The 9,226-nt window shown below is 37.8% G+C and overlaps 1 long non-coding RNA gene across 1 annotated transcript; it reads left to right on the top strand.

Annotated features, from left to right (window-relative positions):
* On the top strand, nucleotides 8,419-9,158 carry LOC107638069. Its single transcript, XR_001619725.2, has 3 exons — nucleotides 8,419-8,656; nucleotides 8,742-8,863; nucleotides 8,978-9,158. It is a non-coding gene; the product is annotated as an uncharacterized LOC107638069 (long non-coding RNA).

The raw sequence follows: 9,226 nt of genomic DNA, 5'->3' as shown, positions 1-9,226 counted from the left end.
AACACAACCACCACCACCACTACTACCAACACAACAACAAATAACAAACAGAGATCAATGAAAACCAACAACTCAAAACTAACAATGATTCAACAAATGAAAGATTCAACAGAGGAGGAGGAGCATAGGAGGAGGAGGTCACGGCAGTAAGGGCGAGGAGGGGCAGAGGAGGAGAGGAGGGCGAGGTGCAAGGGCACGGCGGCGGTTCACGGACGCGGCGAAGATGAGAGGAGGAGGAGGAGGCAGAGGCGGCGAGGCTCGCGAGGCGGCGAGGTGGCGACGTGCGCAAGGCGCGAAGGCGGCGAGGTGATGCGTTCGCATATTTGCTATATTAACTAGTTAGTTTAGTTGGTTTTAGCTTAATTTCATTTATTATTACTAGAATAAATAAGCAATTTTGTGAGTTTTCTCTACATGCATTCATAAACCAAGAACTAGGTGAAATTTGGCATATTTCATGCAAATGAATTAAGAAGTTTATAAACAAGTTGATGTGAATGATTCCCTTGAAATTTATTGCATAAGATGGCAAGACTTTGAGGAAGTTTCTTTGGTTTATGTTAGGTGATAAAGCTAGAAAGCAATGGAGCAAGAATTAGAGCAAGAAGGCTTGAAGATATATCAAGCTTGGCAAGGAAGCAGAGGATCGCATGTTGCCAACTTGGGCTACCACTGGCGTGTTTGATGATAACGCCAGCAGCCCTGGAGAGTGATCCTAGAGGAGTTTGCACGTTGCCAACTTGCACTTTTACTTGAGTGCTTGGCAATAACGTCAAGAGGCAAGACTTGGCAAGAGGGGAGAGGACTCGAGCACGTTGCTCACCTTTGAAGTGCAGGGGCGTGTCCAATGACAACGCCAATAAGCAAGGCTTGGTCCAGGGAAGGAGGCTAGCACGTTGCCAACGCTGGATTCTAAAGGCGTGTGCAATGGCAACGTAGCAAGCAAAGCTTGGAGCAAGAAGGCAACCACAAGCACGTTGCCAACTTGAAGGTTCATTGGCGTGTGTAGTGGCAACGCCAGGAAGCAAGCATGGAGCAAGGGGGCAGGGGCTGGCACGTTGCCAACGTGCTGAGAAGAAGGAGTGTTTGCCAAAAACGCTGGCAACCCTGGCAGCCGGACCTTACTCTCTTCCATGGAGTATATCTTGAGTTGTAGAGCTTCAAATGATGCACTCTCAACGGCATTGGAAAGTAGACATCCGGAGCTTTCCAACGATATATCATAGTATGGGTTTGACATTAGTTTGAAGCTTCAAAAGCTGGCTTCATTTAGAGCTTCAGAATCTAATGGCGTTGGCAACTTGGAAGAACAAAGGCGTGTTCACCAAAAACGTGTGCGATTTTGGCAGCCTGACCCTGTCTTCTTCAATGGAGCATAACTTGAGTTATAGAGATCCAAATTGAGTGCTTTCAGTTGCGTTGGAAAGCTGACATTCAGAGTTTTCCAACCATATATAATAGTCTATAGTGGAGCATGAAATGGAAGCTCGAATCAGAGTCATCTTTAGGCCCCAAAAACAAGAAAATGAGGTTGAAATTCAAGGAAGCATGAATGGGCCAAGGAATGGGAGTCGAACACGTTGCCAAGGCTAAAATGGCCTGGCGTGTTCCTTGGCAACTTGGGAAACAACGCCCAGGCCAAGAAATCTGGGCTAGAGGCATTGTCATGGGCGTTATTGGTGGAGTGTTTGGCAAAAACGCCCAACCAGGGCAGCCTGACCTTGCCCTCTTCAATGGAGCATAACTTGAGCTAGGAAGGTCCAAATGAGGTGATTATAGTGGCATTGAAAAGTAGACATCAAGAGCTTTCCAATGATATATCATAGTTCATATTTAGGCAAAGGATTAAAGCCCAAAGTTCAGGCAACATTAAGCATAAAAAGTGAAGAACAAGCAAGTGTTTGGCAACAACTTGGGCAACAACTTGGGCAACAACGCCCAAGCACCAAGTCCCACTCCCAGGAAAATGCATTGGCCCGTTGCCAACGTGCTCTGAACTGGCGTGTTTGCCAGTAACGCCCACTGGGCCAGAATTGAGGTGAATGAGCCCTGCTTTTCTCTGCTCTCTTCAAAGGCCAACAATTCCTCTAATGAGCCAGCCAAATCAACAAGGACAAAGCCCATAAATCTCAACCAATCAAGGCCACAAGAATCATCTAGAATAGTTAATTTTCATTTTGTTTGTAATTTGCTTTTAATTTCATTTCAATTTGTAATTTAGGAAAGCCTATATAAAGGTCATAGTTTCATAGAATTAGGGGCGAAAAACCGTGGAGACCAGAGCTCTCTCTTAGATTTTTTTTAGACTTTTTATTTTTTATTTTTTTAGGACTCTTAGACACTTTTACATTTACATCATAGTAGTTACTTTTGCTAGCTTTTACTCTGCTTTGTACTACACTCCCAATTGGGAAGCATAGAAGGGAGGAAGTTAGTTTTATTTTGCAATTTTTGAAATTCAGTTTTCAAGAACTTCTTCTCCATTCTTCATCACTCTTCTCTACTCAATTTTAATGTTTACTTTTGCATTTGTTATTGAATTTAGAGCTATGATTCACTAAACCACATTTTCATTAGGGGGAGGAGCTCTGCTCATTTGAATGAGTTGATAACTTTTCTTTTCCTTCTCAATTCAAGTGGTTCATCTAAAAGGAAACTCTTGTTCTTCACAGATTCAATCACCATCGAGAGAGGGATTAATCTATATGAATTATGTGGTGAATTTAAGAAAGGAGCTACATAATTCAGTTTAGAGTTCTTCCTTTCATGATTTCCTTGATCAATACACTTTGGTTGGTATGTGAGATGTAACCTCCCTTAGTTGAGATTCTGGAAGTTGTGTGGCTTGGATTAGGAATTGAACTTCATCTCTTCTCATGAACAATTAGATCACGAGAGTGGAAATTGGTTGTGTTGAGAGAAATTGAGTTACCAAGAGATTGGGACTCAATTACCCACAAATTGCCATGGATCTATACCCATGATTGAGAAGGAATTGATCAACATCAATTCAGGAGAATTTGCATCTCTGATCTCTAATGATCTCTCCATCATTAATTCTCATCTCTTTTGTTCTTTAGTTATTTTGAATATCCACTACCCAATTCCCTTCTACATTCTTGCAATTTATCATTCTTGCCATTTACATTCTGTTTCTCTATTTCTTGCAATTTACTCTTCTGCTCTTTAAAATTCTACAACCTTTACTTTCTTGCAACTTATTTTTCATGTCATTTAAGTTTCTTGCACTTTAAGTTTCAGTTATTCACTTTTATTTTCTTTCTCTATTTTAGTTCTTTAAATTTCTTGTCATTTAATTTTCTGCACTTGCATTCAAAAATCAAATCTCATGAAAAACCCATGTTTGCTTGACTAAATATACCATTTAACTAAAATTGATTAATCTACCAATCTCCGTGGGATCGACCTCACTCTTAGTGAGTTTTATTACTTGATACAATCCGATATACTTGCCTGTTCATTAAGGACAATTTTAAATTCAAAATTAGAAGAGGGACGAAATCGATTCTGACGCTAAACTTTAGGGACCAAAATCGTACTTATCCCAACTAATAACGAGGTTTCATGGTTATAGTTTGATCCACGTTTCTTTTCTTTTCTTTTCTTTAATGATTCGGGCACAATAAAATGAAATGAAGAATGATAAGATTAACTAATGAAATGAAATGGTTGATTTGTTAGAAAAGGAGTTATGTGTCACGTTTATGTTTATATATATATATATATTAAGCCAACGTTGCGCTTTCTTTCTTTTGCTTCTATATTGGCTTCAACCAAATGAATGAATCCCTTTCCCGTCAATTTTGTTGAACTTTTCCATTATTACTATCAGATTATTTTAACAGTAAGAGTGTTGATGAATTTTATATATATTTTGATCGTACGGTAAATTTGCCAGAAGTAAAAAACTGTTGATGGAGAGATGCATTCTAACAAAGTCAATAAGACATTTGAAGTCACCTGTAACAAATATAGCCAAAAAGACTGTTACTACAAAACTTGCTCCAAATCCCATAAAGATCCTAATTAAAAGTCTATGACCAAAAAGAAAGAAGAGCTAGCAAAGAAAATGTTACATATCAATGGGCTCTACCAACACCATACAGATATAATAAGCACTTTTGGGTTCCATTTGTCCTATATATCAAAAGGTTGGGAGTTTAAGTGTCACTTTATATTTTGATGAGGGATTTAATTCTCTGTAAATAAAATATTCAAGTGTTTAATTGATAATTATTTATACAGGTTCAGAGAATAGAGAAAAATAGTCAGAACACCAATTCTATAATAATTACCATGGATCCGGTGGTATAAGCAAGTTCATGGTTATATCTCTTAAAGTTGTGTTCATAATCTTGTCATTGTTTATATATGAATTGTATGTTATTTATAATTGTAGGCAAATAAAAAAACTACCTAAATCAATTCTAAATGAAGGGACTCTAGTAGCATAAGAGGATGAAATGTCATTTTTATGGTCTGCTCCCCAATTAGAAGTGGTAATCTGAATCATAATTAAATTATACTATTTTATCGTTCATCCCATCTCTTATGCTCCCATGCTCTCTGCTACTACTCAAGGAGGTTTATGGTTTCAAACATGAAACAAGAGGAGAGAGACTACTAGAATCATCTAATAACATCTTCTGGGAGCAACAAAATGACATTGTTCGTGCTCACGTGGAATAGGACAAATAGGTCTCTGTCCTTTCTAATAAGCCATGCACGTGGATATCTAACATGTACCTCATTACCTTAACATTCTACCTCAGTAGCTTAACGAGACACATTAGCAAGTTTCGTTAATCCTTGATAGCAAAAAAACAAAAAGACCTCATTGACAAACAGAGGACAAGGTCAATGGTCAAAATGGATTATTTTTTAGTCAAATATTGTGTTGTCATTCGAACAAATGGACAGGGACCATATTGATCATTACAAAAAAATATTAGAATAACGAGACCGATTTTAACAACCAACAACATCAGTTGCTAATAGTGATCAATCGATCTTTTTTATACCAAAAAAGATTAGTCACTAAATCGATCGCTAATTTTTAATTTTTAGTAATGGGTACCTTACTCTAGAAATTTTAAATGTACGAATCAAGCGTTTCATTAAACTTTTTAACAATTCAAAACAACAACAATAGTACAATTTTAAGAAAGAATTTTGCTAAAGAAGAACACTGGTTAAGAATAAGAATTTTAAAAATTATTTTTTACTTTGTATTTTAAAAAATGATATTCTTAATTAGTATTTCAAGACATTTATTAGTAAGACCATTTTAAAAAATTTGAAGCATCAAGCTACACAATAATTTTTTTTTAAGAAATCAATTTCATGCAAGAGTATAGTTAGGAGGGTTATTGACTTGAGTAGACCCAAAAACTCAGGGTTTAAAATTTCTTTTTAGAAAAAATCATATTCATATTTTGGTTCGGTGCCTTTTTTGGAACTTGGCTCAACTTGGCTTGAAAATATATCATTTTTGAAAGAATAAATCACAAAAAATAAAAAAAAATAAAAACTTAGAGAAACTATCCAAAAAGAGCTGATAAAAATAACTATAAAAGATGAAAACGACAAAAAAATTTTCAAAAGATAGATTAAAAAATTAAATTGATAAAAATAATCAAACAGCAAACCTCTTTAAATCTTCATTATATATAATAAAAGTAGAAATATATAGGTAACAAAAACGTCAAGTTTGTTAGAAGTTTCAACTAATGATTGTTAAAAACATTAAAGGTTTTAATAAAAGGATGGGAAAAATTGAAAATGTTTGAAAATGTCGAAGACAAAAGTAATTAAAACGGTTTAAAGTTTTGAGAGCAAAATTAAAAATTTCTTTAAAATGTTGGAGGCATTTTTTCATACTTTTTCCTTGTTTAATACTATGTTAATTTCAATTTTTTTTTCAATTGTTTAGACTATACAGCATTTTGTCTATATTTTCTTTGGTGATTTAATTTTCTTTAAATCTATCAAGCTAGCAACTAATAAAAAGATTAGTAATTTAACATATTACGTAAGTATGCTCCATTAATTCTAAAAAGAAATCATTGACAAAAAGACTAACCAAATTCATAAAATTAAAAATCAAGGAACGATATTTTTTTTATTAAAACTCTAGTAATTCTTCGAAAAAATTGTCGGAATCATAATGAATATTCACTCTAAATTATTTCTCTATCATATATTATTGCACAATAGATCTGTATGGTACATTTTTAACAAATGAAATAATTATACATTTTACCAATCTTACACATAGTTAAAATTTAAATAAAAATAAGCTTTTACAACACACCCCCAGTAAACAAAAGAAAAAGAAACCACCCTCTCTAACACATGAACTTCAGCCAAACAGAAAGGGAAGAGAGGAGAGGGATCTGCGAGAGAAGGGGATGGGAGAGTGAGGGCGGCGCCGGCAAGCGTCACTGCCGCCGCGCCGTCAGGTCCTACAGAGAAGAGAGAGGGAGAGCTGAGGAAGGAGAAGAGAGAGAAGACCACACTGCTACCTCGCCGCCGCTCACCGCGCCGTGTCACGTCGCCGTCCAGCCGTGTCGAAGAAGAGGCGTCGTCGTTTTGAACCCGCGTCGCCGTTACTATCGATTGGGCCAACCGAGGGAGAGTGAGAAAGAAACGAGAGAGCCCACGGTGGAGAAAGGGGAGATGCCGCCACTGTACCAGTCGCCGTCGAGCCCGCCGAGCAGAAGCTTCCATGGCCGTCGCCGTTGAGCTCACAAGTGAGAGAGAAAGAGTTCGCAGGTGAGAGAGGAAGGTGTTGCGCCGCCGTTCGTTGCTGTTCAGCCACCGCCACGCCTTGTCGTCACCGGAGTTACCACCGCCACGTGCCACCGCCGCTTCTCACCGCCGAGGGGAAGCCTTGTCTACGTTGCTGCCTTGGTCGCCGGTGAGTTGTGCACCGCCACCAGAGTCAAAGACAGCGCCAGCCTTGTTCTGATTTCAATTCTCCTATTCTTGAAACTGTAACGCTTTAAACCTTGCTCTGTTTTTATCTTGTTCCTCTGTTCCTTCCTGGCTTAATTATAGGACTATGGATTACTGTTTTAGTCGTTGCTGGTTTACCGTTCGAAAAAGGCATAATTGATGCTGAGATCGTTGTTGTTCTTGCTCCGAGAGAACTGATGTCACTGTCGTTGCTGTTGGTTCTGAATCCTATTACATTGATTCTGGTTTGCTCTTCTCCTTGGTTCTGACCTATTTGGCACGTTCTATTTTGTCACTTTTAATTGCCATGTTCTTGTTTTAATTCAATTCTGGTCTTTGAATTGTTGTGAATCTTCCAGAGCTATGTTTGTTTTTGATTCTTATCCAATTCGAATCCTTGTCTCGCTGAAACCATCGTCACTGCCATAAGAGATTGACAATGCTGCTGCTTCAGTTGCGTGCTTGCTGCTGCCATAAAAATTAAAAGAGAAGGGAGTTACCACGTTTAATCTATGTTAATTCAACTAATCGAGGTAGGGGTTTTTCTTAAAATTTAATTTACATTACAGAGTTGTGATAAATAGATATTGATGCAAAAAGATATATTTGTGTGATTATATTTGTCTTGTGGATGTGATGGTTTGTTGGACTGGATTATTGGGTGCTTGATTGCTTGAGTGAAGTACGGTTGTTGATAAGAAGTGGATTTGAAAAGTTATTTACTTGATTATTAGGAAAAATGGTTTTTTTTGGTTTGAAGTTAAAGCGGTTTGATTTTGAGTCGGTCTGGTTTTATAAACAATTTAATACTTGAGCTGGTTTGATTTGAAAATACTTTGATACTGGAATTGGTTGAATTTTGGAAAGTGATTGAGAAAGGTTTGAGAAATGTTTGGATGGAACCCGAAAAGGGTGGCAGAATCCGAGTTTTAGAGGAGATGCTGCCGAAATTTTATAAGATTGGAAGTTTTGTTTGAAGTAACTGTTTAAAAAGACTTGGTTCTTAAACGTTAAATGTTTAAGATTGATTTATTTAGAAAATAAAGAATTATGTTTTGGTTTGAGATTATTGATTAACGGAAAGAAGGATGACGATGATTGATTTGAAATATGATTTTTGAATGAATTTGGAAATGGGATATGGATTGACGAATGATGATGATATTGAGAATGGCTTAGAAATTGATGAATGATGAATGAATTACTTATGTGGCTTATGAATTTGAAATATCTGAGAAACGAGGTTCCCTGGATTAAGTGCCGTGGCTTGCCACCACGTGTACCAGGTTGAAAACTCGATACTCTGTTGACCCTACGACGTAAGTGTGACCGGGCACTATATAAATTCCCGGGAATGTTACCCCCATTGAGCAATATTGATTATTTGAGAAAAAACTATGCATAGACTCTTGGGGATGCACGTCGGGGGACACAAGTGAGAGAGAAAGAGTTCGCAGGTGAGAGAGGAAGGTGTTGCGCCGCCGTTCGTTGCTGTTCAGCCACCGCCACGCCTTGTCGTCGCCGGAGTTACCACCGCCACGTGCCACCGCCGCTTCTCACCGCCGAGGGGAAGCCTTGTCTACGTTGCTGCCTTGGTCGTCGGTGAGTTGTGCACCGCCACCAGAGTCAAAGATAGCGCCAGCCTTGTTCTGATTTCAATTCTCCTATTCTTGAAACTGTAACGCTTTAAACCTTGCTCTGTTTTTATCTTGTTCCTCTGTTCCTTCCTGGCTTAATTATAGGACTATGGATTACTGTTTTAGTCGTTGCTGGTTTACCGTTCGAAAAAGGCATAATTGATGCTGAGATCGTTGTTGTTCTTGCTCCGAGAGAACTGATGTCACTGTCGTTGCTGTTGGTTCTGAATCCTATTACATTGATTCTGGTTTGCTCTTCTCCTTGGTTCTGACCTATTTGGCACGTTCTATTTTGTCACTTTTAATTGCCATGTTCTTGTTTTAATTCAATTCTGGTCTTTGAATTGTTGTGAATCTTCCAGAGCTATGTTTGTTTTTTATTCTTATCCAATTCGAATCCTTGTCTCGCTGAAACCATCGTCACTGCCATAAGAGATTGACAATGCTGCTGCTTCAGTTGCGTGCTTGCTGCTGCCATAAAAATTAAAAGAGAAGGGAGTTACCACGTTTAATCTATGTTAATTCAACTAATCGAGGTAGGGGTTTTTCTTAAAATTTAATTTACATTACAGAGTTGTGATAAATAGATATTGATGCAAAAAGATATATTT

This window comes from Arachis ipaensis, chromosome B04 (genome assembly GCF_000816755.2).
Source record: "Arachis ipaensis cultivar K30076 chromosome B04, Araip1.1, whole genome shotgun sequence".
Classification (NCBI taxonomy): domain Eukaryota; kingdom Viridiplantae; phylum Streptophyta; class Magnoliopsida; order Fabales; family Fabaceae; genus Arachis; species Arachis ipaensis.
This window is presented reverse-complemented; position numbering and strand designations above follow the sequence as displayed.